Genomic DNA, 13,211 nt, shown 5'->3' on the forward strand with positions numbered 1-13,211 from the left:
CCTTATGTCAAAGCGGCATCCTTTGGGGTGGCATATTCTGATGCTTTCACACTCCTGCCTCCGTGCCTGTGATCTCCTCATCATTCTGCCTTTGCTCCAGAAAGCCGTGCATGATGGTGCTGGGAGTCTGGCCACAGAGATGAGATTCCCAGCTTTGCCTGTCATCAGGGGTGACATCTCAGCCAAGGCCAGCCCCCTTCCTAGGCCTCGGTTTCCTCTTCTGTAAAGCAGAGAGGAACACGGTGCCTACCTCCTGGGGGGCAGTTACGAGCACTCCACAACAAGATAAGGTGAAGTAACAGCTTGTGTGCACCAGGTTCTCCTTACATACTAGCTAGATGCATCAGACAGAAAGCTACATTACAGAAAGGGACAATGATGTTCACAGTGACTTCTGAGCCAGGTAGCACATCACTCCCAAACACTGCCGTGGATATTCTCTCACTGAATCCTTATAATTATGTTCTTTTATGGATGAGAACAGGAGAGCTTAGAGACATTTGCTGCCTGGCCCAGGTCCCATAGCCCACGCCATGGCTCAGACTCCCAATCCCACGCTGCCTCAGACCCGGGCTACCCTGCCGTGGCTCACTGAGATGGTGAGTCCTGCTGTTCCTTGGATGGTGCCTGCAAGCCCCAGGGAGGTGCGGACAGAGGGGAGTTTTGCAAAGGGGTGGTGCTGCCCAGATCGGGGCTCCATATGGGCAGAGGGAGTTCTGGAAGGTTAGAGATTCCCCAAAAGACAAGCTGAGGAAGGGAGACAGCAGCAAGGCCAGGAGGGAGGCCAAGGAGGCAAAAGATGACAGGATCAGAAAGAGGCAGGCAGGAGGCCAGGGCAAGCTGCAGCAGAGGGGCAGACTCCGTGAGGTCAGCTGCTGCGGGTGCAGGGTGCAGAGCTCAATGAGACCCGGGATGGTCGCTGCAGAAAGCCTGTGCCCTGGAGAACTGGAGGAGGCCTGGCGCATCCCCACCGCTGGCAGCTCCTTAGAGGCACTGGCTCAGCAGGAAGAGGAGGCCAGCCAAACACCGGGGCAGGTGGGGTGGGCACACAGGGAGCAGCGGGGAGCCAGACGGGGAGAGGAAAAGAAGCTGTCCCCAAACATGGGCAGAGCATCCTCACATCTGGTCAGCTACACATGGACGAGGACCTGTGGCTCTCAGGTCTGATGATCCCCAGCTCTGGGGAGGGCTGGAGCACAGGGGGCTCTCCCACTGCTGGTGAGAAGAGAAGCTGACCGTCTGCAGCACCTGCCAAAGTGAAGAAACTCAGTTCCACCCCCAGGTAGTTTTCTGGCAGGCACTGTGCACAGGTGCACCTGGAGACAGGTAAGAGGGTGTTTATGGAGCAACCTTCCTAAGAGCCAAAGATCAGAAGCAACCCCGAGTCCATCAATAGCAGAAGAGAGAAAACAATGGAAGAGAGAAAACAATGGTTGTGTTCATGTAATGGGCCATGCACGGAACTGCAATAGGAAATGAGCGAAGACCAGGCAATGAAATAGAAGGATCCCCCAAACACACTGAGCAAAAGAAATCAGGCACTGACGAGGACATGCCCAGTGATCCCAGGGGCAGAAAGAGGCCCAACTCAACTCTGGTGCTTAAGAACTTGTAAGTAAGTGATAAACATCATTAAAACCAAGTACATGACTGTCACAAAAGTCAACGCAATGGTTTCCTCTTGGGACAGCTGAAGGATTCCCAGTGAGACAGGCTCTTGGGGGCGCTCCTGAGTCAAGGCAATTGGCTGTTTCCTATGGCATAGATGTTTGCTTTCAAATTCTACGTTACGTGGCCAATATCTGCTTTATGAGTTTTCTGTGATGTGTGACCAATCACACTTACACAACAAAGAGGGGTGGGGAGTGGAGAAGCAGCCATCACCTCACCTTTCAGGACCTACAGAAGGAAGGGTTGAATGAAGCCAGCTTCCCTGATCCAGTGATGTAGACAGAGTGAGGAGGAAGGGAAGGGCCTGCCTGGGGCCAGCTGTGATGTTCAGCATGAGGTGCTACCTGGTGGACATGCCAAGGTGCCACCAACCATCGAGTGGGCCACAGGAAACAGCTGTAAGATCTGTAAGATGCAATTATGTCAGGGAAATGGTGACTTCAGAAGGTAGGCAGGCAGGTGGGTGGATCATATTTGCCTATGGATATTGGAAACCTCATTCCACGTGGATATGAGTGACTGTAGGAAGAGGCCCAGCGTCACGAGCCCCTCAGCCCCGCAGGAGAGCCCAGAGCACCTCAGCTGGTAGCTCCAGAGCTGTAGGTGCCTTGTGCACCAGGGCGGTGGGAAGGCTTGGAGGGAGGAGCACCCAAGGTGTCCCTGTTCCAGACCAGGCGGTGTGCAGAGGCCCTGGCAGGGGACGATGCTCACAAGCCCCTAAGAAGCTGGGCTCAGAGAGGTCAGTGAGTTGCCCCAGGTCCAGGGGCTGCTCACAGGCACTACTGACTTTCAGCTCAGGTTTTCCTGGCCCCAGGAAGTTGTTCTTCCCACTATGCCATGTCATGACTCATTCATGGAGTGAATTTCTTGAAATACTTTTACTTTCAAAAACTAATTCGAAACACCTTTTGTTGTTGTTGCTGTTGTTTTACTTTCGGGGGGGGGCGGTTAATGGGCTTTTACATCAATTAAGTGAGATTTTGTCTGAAGCCCTAAGTGAAGATCAGTTCTGCATTTGGACTTACCTGCCCATTTGCAGATGGTCAGGCCCGTTTCAACCTGAGGAAATCCCTAGATCAATGTGATGTGAGAGTGTGTGTGTGTGTGAATGTGTGTGTATGTCAATGTGTGTGTACATGTGTATGTGTGTGAGTGTGTGAATTTGTGAGTGTGTGTGTCAATGTGTGTGAGTGTGCGTGCGTGTGTGTGAATGTGTATGAGTGTGTGTGTCAATGTGTGTGAGTGTGTATATGTGTATGTGTGAGTGTGTATGTGTGAGTGTGTGAATGTGTGTCAATGTGAGTGTGCTGTGTGAGTGTTTGAATGTGTGTGTCTGTGTGTGTGTGAGTGTGCGTGTGTATGTGTGTGAGTGTGTGTGTGCGTGTCAATGTGTGTGAGTGTGAGCATGCGGGCATGTGTGTGTGTGAGCATGCAGGTGTGTGTGTGAGTGTGAGCATACAGGTGTGTGCTTGCTGTCCTGAAGTTAGATTAGGCAGGGCCGTCTCATCAAGCCTCCAGCACAGCTGTTAGGGGCTGAATTGTGTTTCTCCCAAATTCATGCACCGAGGCCCTAAACCCCCAATTCCTCAGAATGTGTCTATTTGGAGACAGGGCCTTTAAAGAGGCAGTTAGGTTAAATTGGGGTCGTTAGGGTGGTCCCTAACATGATCTGACTCATGTCCTTACAAGAAAAAGAGATTAGGACACAGACAGGCACAGAGGAAGGATCACATGTGGATATGGAGAGAGGGCGGCCGTCTGCAAGCCCAGGATGGTCTCAGAGAAACCAGCCCTGCCGACGCCTTGATTTGGGGCTTCCAGCTTCCAGAACTGTGAGAAAAATCAAGCTGTTGTTTAAGCCTCCCATTCTGTGGTATTTTGCTATGGCAGCCTGAGCTGGCTGAGACACCAGTCTCCAGTCCCTCAGGGCTGGGAAGTGGGTGCGTCCCACCTGCCTTCACGTCTTCTCCAGCCCACCCTTCACGAAGATTTTGCCCCAGGGAGGAGCCTCACGGGTCACCTGGCCAGATGGCCTCTCTAGACGCAGGTGAGGATCGGCCTGCTCCAGCTCACACGGCCCCTGGTCGACCTGCTGCCACCCTGGAGGCAGAAGGCTTCATGGGACGGGGTGGGGAGCAGACCTGGGTGGGCGTCATGAGCCCACAGAGAAAGATTCTCCATTACAGCTACACAGTAGAGTCCTGAAACTCAAAAACATGCCCCTGCCGGGGTCTCCCCAGAGCAATTAAGGCAGAACCATTGAATAGGGCCCAAGCCTATGCGCTCGCTTTGTAACTTCTCCGGGGACCCTAACGCGCAGCTAGAGCTGCGGTGCCCGCTGAAGGCGCATCACGGACACCTGGAGGCGGCTGTGGCTCCTGCCGCCTGGGTGCGCTTCTTGTGCTGGTTGAGCGTGCTCCTGACGCCAGCGTGTAGGCTTCCTTCCATCCTATTGCTAAATCCTCCTTGAGCAATCGATGCCATCCACCTGACTTTTCCGGAGAAACCCCTCGGTGGCTTTGCTCTCCATACGGAAATCGCGTGCCATTTCTGTTGTCACTGATTTCTCCAGACATGTTGAACACGGGCTCGTGTCCCTCCCAGCACCACACCTGCTGCCTTCCCCACACACCCAGATGGGATGAGGTCAGCTGCTCTGGGAGCAACGCAAGAGCCCAACCTGCCCAGGCTGCAGCTTCCCCCACACGACTGCACCCAGTGCCAGGCTGGGGTGGTGTCCATGCAGAGGCAGCAGCTGCTGTGGGGAGCCAGGCAGGCCGCGGTCTAAAGCGTGGCCCAGCCACTGACTAGTAGAGTGCTGGGGGTCAAGCAGCCTCACCCAGTGAGCCTCAGTTGATTCCTGTGTAAAGTGGAGCCAGGGACACCCAGCCCCTGGCTTTGATCAGGGGCCTTTGTTACTTTACCTTTTGTCTCTCTTGCCTTGCACCCTTTTGGCATCCTGTGATGGCAGGAGATTCCCATGTTGCTAAGCAGGCTTCAGTCACAGGGATCTCCCCTCAGTTCCCCGCCAATCTCTGGAAACTCCCTCTCCTGCTTTTCCTTCTGAGAATCTCCAGAGTCAGTTCCTGCAAGGCTCTGCCAACCTCCAAGCATGCCCCAGGGCTGGGATGAGAGGGAATGGGGAGGTAAGGGGCCCTGTACAGGTGGGTGGGCCGCCCATCTCTCTGCCCCCGCTACTTCCCCTGCAGCAGTTTGGGGTCCCACCAAGGGGCTGCACACTGCACCTTGCCTTCTTGCTCACTGGCATCGGATGCACCAGAAGGAAGCAAGCTCAGCACTGCCCACGTGCTGTGCCTTTGTGTAGATTACAGAAGGTGCCCCCCTGGGCAGCAGCAACCCCTGGCATGGTGTGGCAAAAGTGGCATGAGCTGGATTTCAGGTCCAATTTGCCTCCTAGCTGGGCACATTTGGCCCAATGCAACTACACAACTGAACGGAACAGCCCTGAAGACCATCGCCATTCAATCATCACCCAAAGAAACCATTTCTAGCAAGGGAAACAGCAGCTCACTGCAAAGCCTGATTCTGCAGTGTCTCTTCCCAAGCCCTGCACCTGGAGCATGAACTCCTGGGGGGAGGTGATGCCCATGGGATTCATCCCTGTGTTTCCTCTCTGCCACACAGAGTGGGGTCCTGCACAGGATGGGGGCTCAGAAGCAACAGGCTGAGCCAGTGCTTACACTGTGGCTCTGTCCTTACTGTGTGGGCTTTCTGGGTGATCGTGCCTTTCTCCGCTCTGCGAACAGTCAAGTTAGCATCCCTTAGCAGACACATAGGACCTAGAAGACTGTGTGGACAGATGCAGCAATATTGAGGCAGAGGCCCCCAGGCAGGCTCCTGGATGCCTCGGGTAGAGTTCCAGAATGAAATGCCTATGAATGTGTCTCCCAGGACAGCACAGGGTTTTACTCTCGGCTTCCTCTTGAAATCTGAACTCTTCTCTTCCTGTTGCCCTCGACTGTCTTGGCTATGATGCCCTGCCCATTCATTGATTTTGCCAGCAAGCATCGAGCACCTACTATATGTGCTTGCAGGAGCTCACCATAGGGGAAGGGGAGTTAGAGAGGGAGCCGCCTTCCCAACTGACAGATGTAGAAAGGAATTTAGGAAAGGCAGCTTTCTGGAAGAAATACAGCCTCCACTTGGCAAATGGCTGCTGTGCACCAGACTCCATAACAGGAGGGCCGCAGAGCTCAGCAAAGGGAATCTTTGCAATTGGCCTGTGCTGCGGCCTGTCCATGCCCAGAATAGCAGGGGACCAGCCCTTGTGGATGGAATGGAATCAGACGGGTTGATTCCAGAACTTGTGCCTTTCCCAACACCTCTCCCCACTCTCTGTCCACCTGCCCCCTACCCTGCCACTCACCATGTTGTGGTTTTGTTACCTCCGGCTGTTACCTGCCCAGTGGGGTATTAGTTGGGCCAGGAACACCTGCCCTCAGCATGTGCCCTCAGTGTCTGCCCTCCTGCCCTCCTCACAGGAGCCCGTGCTCTCAGCCTCCCCCTGTGCCAAGAGGGCATGACCCCTCACCTCCCAGCACCCTCACTCCTCGCTGAGAGGGGCAAGTCTACGCAGGAGGGGGATGGGCTTGCCCTCACACATCTCAGGCTCCAGCGGGCAAGGGCACAAGAATAGCGTAGGGTTGGCCGGGGGCGGTGGCTCACGCCTGTAATCCCAGCACTTTGGGAGGCCAAGGCGGGCGGATCACGAGGTCAGGAGATCAAGACCATCCTGGCTAATACGGTGAAACCTCATCTCTACTAAAAATACAAAAAATTAGCCGGGCATGGTGGCGGGCGCCTGTAGTCCCACCTGCTCGGGAGGCTGAGGCAGGAGCATGGCTTGAACCCGGGAGGCGGAGCTTGCAGTGAGCTGAGATCACGCCACTGCACTCCAGCCTGGGCGACAGAGCGAGACTCCATCTCAAAAAAAAAAAAAAAAAAGAATAGTGTAGGGTCTGCAAAGTGGCCTGAAATTGCTGCCCCCTCATCATCTGCCTACTGTGGGCAGACGACTTCCCACACCGTGTGGGTTGTGATTTTCTCAACATCTCCATGAGGGAAGAGTGGCTGTCTATGTTCTACAGATGAAGAAACCGAGAAGCAAGATAGGGATGGGATGCCCCTGCCTCACGTCACTGGGTGGCCTGGAGCCACATCACACTGCATCCTTGAACTTCACACCGTGTGCCACTTTCTCTGGGCCTCCTCCCTGCATCCAGCCACCCTGGATGTGAAGGAACATCAGGATCCTGAGGGACCAGGGTGCTTCTGACAGAGGCACCCCACGATGTCCTGACCATCCTTCCATGCCTTGGAGGACAACGTTTGGAGCCAGCTGGCTGGTGACAGGAACAGGCCTACTAATATCTTTGCGCTTCCATTTCCTCATCTGCAAAGTGCAGGTAACTGCACCCAAGTGCCGGAAGATCTGGATGGAGAGAACTCGGCCAGCGGAGTGAGGTGTGCAGCACACACATAAGCCGTCCAGAAGCAGTAGGTAGAGGAGCATGAAGCGCACTCTCTGCTGTCAGGCAAGTGTTTTTCACAGCAAAAGCTCCCTGGCATGTTCCTTTTATGTGGGCCCCCATCCTAAATCATCCCTCCCTTCATGTGGCTCAAGCCACAGGCATTTGGCAACTTCCTTTGCCTCGTGACCATAGATGTTACCTCTCGTATCATGTACCAGTTAAAACTTCCCTGGGTCCCCTTATAAAATGAACTTCCTACGTTCATATTCACAGCAGCATTATTCACAAAAAGATGAAAACAACCTAAATGTCCAACAATGAATGAATAAGCAACATGTGGTATATACATACAATGAAATATTATTCCACCTTCAAAAGATTCTGACATGTGTTGCAACATGGTGAGCCCTTGAGGACATTACGCTCAATCATAAGCCAGTCACGAAGGACCAATGCTGCACGATTCCATTTATGCGAGGTGCCTGGAGTCATCAGATTCATAGAGACAGAAAGTAGAATGGTGCTTGCCAGGGGCTGAGGGAAGGAGGGAATGTGGAGTTAGTGTTTAATGAGTACAGAATTTCAGTTTGGGAAGATGGAAAGAGTTCTGGAGGCAGATGGCAGTGATGGCTGCACAGTAATGTGAGTGTGCAGAGTGCCATTCAACTGTACACGTTAAAATGGGTGGCCGGCACAGTGGCTCATGCCTGCAATCCCAGCACTGTGGGAGGCCGAGGCGGGCGGATCACGAGGTCAGGAGATCGAGACCATCCTGGCGAACATGGTGAAGCCCCGTCTCTACTAAAAATACAAAAAATTAGCTGGGCGTGGTGGCGGGCGCCTGTAGTCCCAGCTACTCGGGAGGCTGAGGCAGGAGAATGGCGTGAACCCGGGAGGCGGAGCTTGCAGTGAGCCGAGATCGCGCCACTACACTCAAAATAATAATAATAAAATAAGGGGAAAGCTTCATGACATTGGACTTGGCAATGATTTCTTGGATATGACACTAAAAGCACAGGTAGCAAAAGTAAAAATAGATAAATTTTATTATAAAAAATCTGTACATCAAAGAATATAATCAACAAAATGAAAAAGCAGCCCACAGAATGAGAGAAAATATTTACAAATTATATATCTGATAAAGGGTTAATATTCAGAATACAGACAGAATTCCAATAGCTCGACAGCAAAACAAAACAAACAAAAAAAAACTCAATTAAAAAAATGGGTAAAGAATTGAATAGACATTTCTCCAAAGAAAATATACAAATGGCTAACAAGCACATGAAGAGATGTTCAACATCACTAATCACTGAAAAAAAAACAAATTAAAATCACAATAAGATACCACTTCATACCTAGTAGTGTGCCACCTTAAAAAAATAAGAAGAGTTGACAAGGACATGATGAAATTGGAACACCAGTGCACTGTTGTAAGAGTGTAAAAGGTTCAGCTGCTGTGGCAGAGTATGGTGGTTCCTGAAAAAATTGAAAATAGACCAGGCGCAGTGGATCACACCTGTCATCCCAACACTTCGAGAGGCCAAGACGGGCAGATCACCTGAGGTCAGGAGTTTGAGACCAGCTTGACCAACATGGCAAAACCCTGTCTCTACTAAAAATACAAAAAATTAGCCAGGTGTGGTGGCAGGCGCCTGTAATCCTAGCTACTCGAGAGGCTGAGGCAGGAGAATTGCTTGAACCCAGGAGGTAGAGGCTGCAGTGAGCCGAGATTGTGCCACTGTAGTCCAGCCTGGGCAACAAGAGTGAAATGCTGTCTCAAAAAAAAAAAAATTGAAAAGAGATTTACCATATGATTCAGCAATTCCATGTTTGGGCATATACCCAGAGGAATTGAGAGCAGGGATTCAAACAGGTATTTGTACACCAATTTTCATAGTCACATTATCCACAATAGCCAAAAGATGGAAGCAACACAAGTGTCCATCGATGCATGAGCACATAAACAAAATGTGGTGTATACATACAGCAAGATATTCTTCAGCCTTAGAAAGGAAGGAAATTTGGACACATGCTACAACGTGGATGCACCTTGAGGACATGGTGCTAAGTGAAATAAGCTAGTCAGAAAAGGACAAATACTGTATGGTTCCACTTACATGAGATACCTAGAATAGTCAGATTTATAGAGACGGAAAATAGAATGGTGGTTACCAGGGCCTGAAGGGAGGAGGGAATAGAGAGTTGTGTGGTGGGTATAGAGTTTTACTTTGGCGAAATGAAATGAGTTCTGGAGTTGGGTTGCACAGCAATGTGAATGTTCTTAAAACTACCAAATCATATACATAAAGCTCTATATGCGATCTATATCTTATCACAAGTTTTAAAATGCAAATAATTTCTACAAAAAAAAAATAGCTCCAAATTTCTAAATTTTAAAGATTAAAGAAGCTCAGTAAACTCCAAGAAGTACGAATACAAAGAAAACCAAGCCAGGGCACATCAGAGTCAAACTTCTGAAAACAAGTTTTTTATAGAAAGAATCTCAAAAGAAGCGAGAAAAAAAATACATATGGGTGAAAAACATTTGAGTTATCACTGACTTCTCATCAGAAACAACGGAGATGAGAAGTTATTTAAAAGCTTTGAAAGAAAAAACCATTAACTCAGAAGTTTATATACAGTGAAAATATCTTTCAAGAATAAAGATGAAATAAAAACATGCTTAGGTAAAAAGAAAATTAAGAGAATTTATAGCCAGCAAACTTCAGTATAAGAAATGCTTAAAGAGGTTGCTCAGGCTGAAGGGAAATGATACTAAACAGAAAACTGGATCTTTAGGAAGGGAAGAATAACATAAGAAATAGTATATTTCTGGGTAAATATACTATTTCTCTTTTAATTTGTAAAAATATATAAAACTGTCAAAGGAAAAACAGAACAATGCCTTGTGAGGTAACATATGTAGAGGTAACACATATGATTGCTATAGCATAAAAAACAGAGGAATGGGAAATGGTCCTATATGGCTGCAAGGTTTCTACACTTTAGGTAAATGGTGCAATATTAATAGGAAGTAAACTGTGGAGGGTTAGGAGTGTTATCCCCAAGACAAACATCTAAAAATGCAATGGTATAGTTAAAACCAATAGATATCCCTTTTGGCTGGTTTCACTGGCTGGCACTGAGTGCCTAAGGCCTTTCCAAGTGCATGGTGCAAGCTATCAGTGGATCTATCATTCTGGGGTTTGAAGGACGGTGGCCCTCTTCTCACAGCTCCACTAGGCAATGCCTCAGTGGGGACTCTGTGTTGGGACTCCAACCCCACATTTCCCCTCTGCATTGCCCTAGTAGAGGTTCCCCATGAGGGCTCTGCCCCTGCAGCAGACTTCTGCCTGGACAATCAGGTGTTTCCATACATCTTCTGAAATCTAGGCAGAGGCACCCAAAGCTCAACTCTTGTTTTCTGTGCACCTGCAGGCCCAACACCATGTGGAAGGCTCAAAGGCTTGGGGCTTGCACACTCGGAAGCAATGGCCTGACCTGTACTGTGGCCCCTTTTAGCTACAGCTGGAGCTGAAGCAGCTGGGACACAGGGCACCAAGTCCCTATGTTGCACAAAGCAGCTGGGCCCTGGGCCTGGCCCATGAAACCATTTTTCCCTCCTAGACCTCTGGACCTGTGATGGGAGGGGCTGCCTTGAAGATCTCTGAAATGCCCTAGAGACATTTTCCTTATTGTCTTGGCAATTAACATTCAGTTCCTCATTATTCATGAAAATTTCTGCAGCTAACTTGAAGTTCTCCCCAGAAAACGGGTTTTTCTTTTCTATCACATGGTGAGGCTGCAAATTTTCTAAACTTTTATTCTTTGCTTCCCCTTTAAACATAAGCTCCAATTTCAAACCATCTCTTTGTGAGCTCATATACCTGCACACTTCCAGGAAAAGCCCGTCACCTCTTGAATGCTTTGCTGCTTAGAAATTTCTTCTGCCAGATACCCTAAATCAACTCTCTCAAGTTCAAATTTCCACAGATCTCTAGGGCAGGGAGAAAATGCCTCCAGTCTCTTTGCTAAAGCATATCAAGAGTGACCTTTGCTCCAGTTCCCAATAAGTTCCTCATCTCCATCTGAGACCACCTCAGCCTGGAATTTATTGTCCATATCACTATTAGCATTTTGGTCAAAACCATTCAACAAGTCTGTCCCAAACTTTCCCACATCTTCCTGTCTTCTGAGCCTTCCAAACTGTTCCAACCTCTGCCCATTACCAAGTTCCAAAGTCACTTCCACATTTTCAGGGATCTTTATAGCAGTACCCCATTCCTGGTACCAAAATCTGTATTAGGGATCTCCAGAGGGACAGAACTAATAGGATATATGTATATATGAAAGGGAGTTTATTAAGGAAAATTAACTCACATGATCACCAAGACGAAGTCCCACTTGCTGTCTGCAACCTGAGGAGCAAGGAAGCCAGTAGTGGCCCAGTCTGAGTCCCAAAGCCTCAGAAGTAGGGAAGCCGACAGTGCCACCTTCAATCTGTGGGTGAAGGCCCAAGAGCCCCTGGCAAACCACTGGCATAAGTCCAAGAGGCCAAAGAACTCAGAGTCTGATGTTCAAGGGCAGGAGGCATCCAGCATGGGAGAAAGACGAAAGCCTGACAACTCAGCAAGCCAGTTTATTTCACCTTCTTCTGCCTGCTTTTTCTAGTTGCACTGGCAGCTGATGGAAAGGTACCCACCCACATTGACAGTGAGTGTTCCTTTCCCAGTCCACTGACTCAAATGTTAACTTCCTCTGGCAACATCCTTACAGACACACCCAGAAACAATACTTTGCATCCTTCAATCAAATCAAGTTGACACTTAATATTAACCATCACAGAATAGAACAAACATGACAATTAAAAGAATGATATTATCATTATGGATGAAAGAGCAAAACCCAACTACATGCTATCTGTAAGAGGTACGACTTATATGTAATAAGACACAGATAGGTTGAAAGTAAATGGATGAAAACATTTGTACCATGCTACCAGGAAGCAGAAGAAGACTGGAATGGCTACATTAATATCAGACAAAACTGACCATAAGACAAATAGTTTTACTGAAGATGAAGAAGGGTAAGTCATGATGATAAAAGGGTCAATTTATTAGATTCATCTATAAAAATTATAGATAAACATATGGCTAATAACAGAGCTTCGAAATACATGAAGCAAAAATTGACAGAATTAAAGAAAGAATCACACAGTTCCACAAAGTTAAAATTGTAAACATCGCTCTCTCAAGAATAGTCATAAAACCTAGTCCAAAACATCACTAAAGATATAGATGAACTGAATAATGCTATCAGCCACTCTAATCTAATTGATGTTTTAGGACAATATATCTAAAATTGCTGAATCTGTATTCTTAAGTTCACATAGTTTGCTTACCAAGATATACCATATGATAGGTTATTAAATAAACTAAATAAATTTACAAGGATTTAAATCACATAGACTACGTTCCCTGATAATTACAGAACTAACTTAGAAATCTATAAGAATAAAATATCTAGGAAAACCCCAAATATTTGGCAACAAATAACACACTTCTAAGTAATCTATAAGTAAAAAAAAAGTCACAATGAAAATTTAAAAATATTAAAACTGAATGATAGAAAATCAAAAACCCTACGCATTAAAATTAGGAATTTGAGTAAAGCAGAATTTAGATCAAAACATTACAGCTCAGAAACTTACATTATAAAATAAAAAAATCTTAAATCAATGACCTATGATTTCACCTTAAGAAGTTGGGGAAAAAAAGCAAAGTTGAGTAGAATAAAAGAAACAATAAAGATACAGGCAGAAATCAACAAAATGGAAAATAATAGAGAAAAAATTAAAAACCAAAAGTTGGTTTTTTGAAAAGATTAAGAAAATTAATAAATGCTTAGCTAAACTGATGAGAGAGAGAGAGAGAACACAAATTACCAATATCAGGGGAATAAAAGAAGAAATATAATGAACAGTATTATGCCAAAAAATTTAACAACTTAGATGAAATAGACAAATTCTTAGAGAAACACCACTAA

General features: G+C 47.7%; 1 pseudogene; it reads right to left on the reverse strand.

Moving 5' to 3' along the window:
• Positions 1–588: 588 nt before the first annotated feature.
• LOC129393964 (formin-2-like) lies at positions 589–10,749 on the reverse strand (annotated as a pseudogene).
• Between the last annotated feature and the right edge of the window lie 2,462 nt (positions 10,750–13,211).

Source organism: Pan paniscus, chromosome 16 (assembly GCF_029289425.2).
Source record: "Pan paniscus chromosome 16, NHGRI_mPanPan1-v2.0_pri, whole genome shotgun sequence".
Classification (NCBI taxonomy): Eukaryota; Metazoa; Chordata; class Mammalia; order Primates; family Hominidae; genus Pan; species Pan paniscus.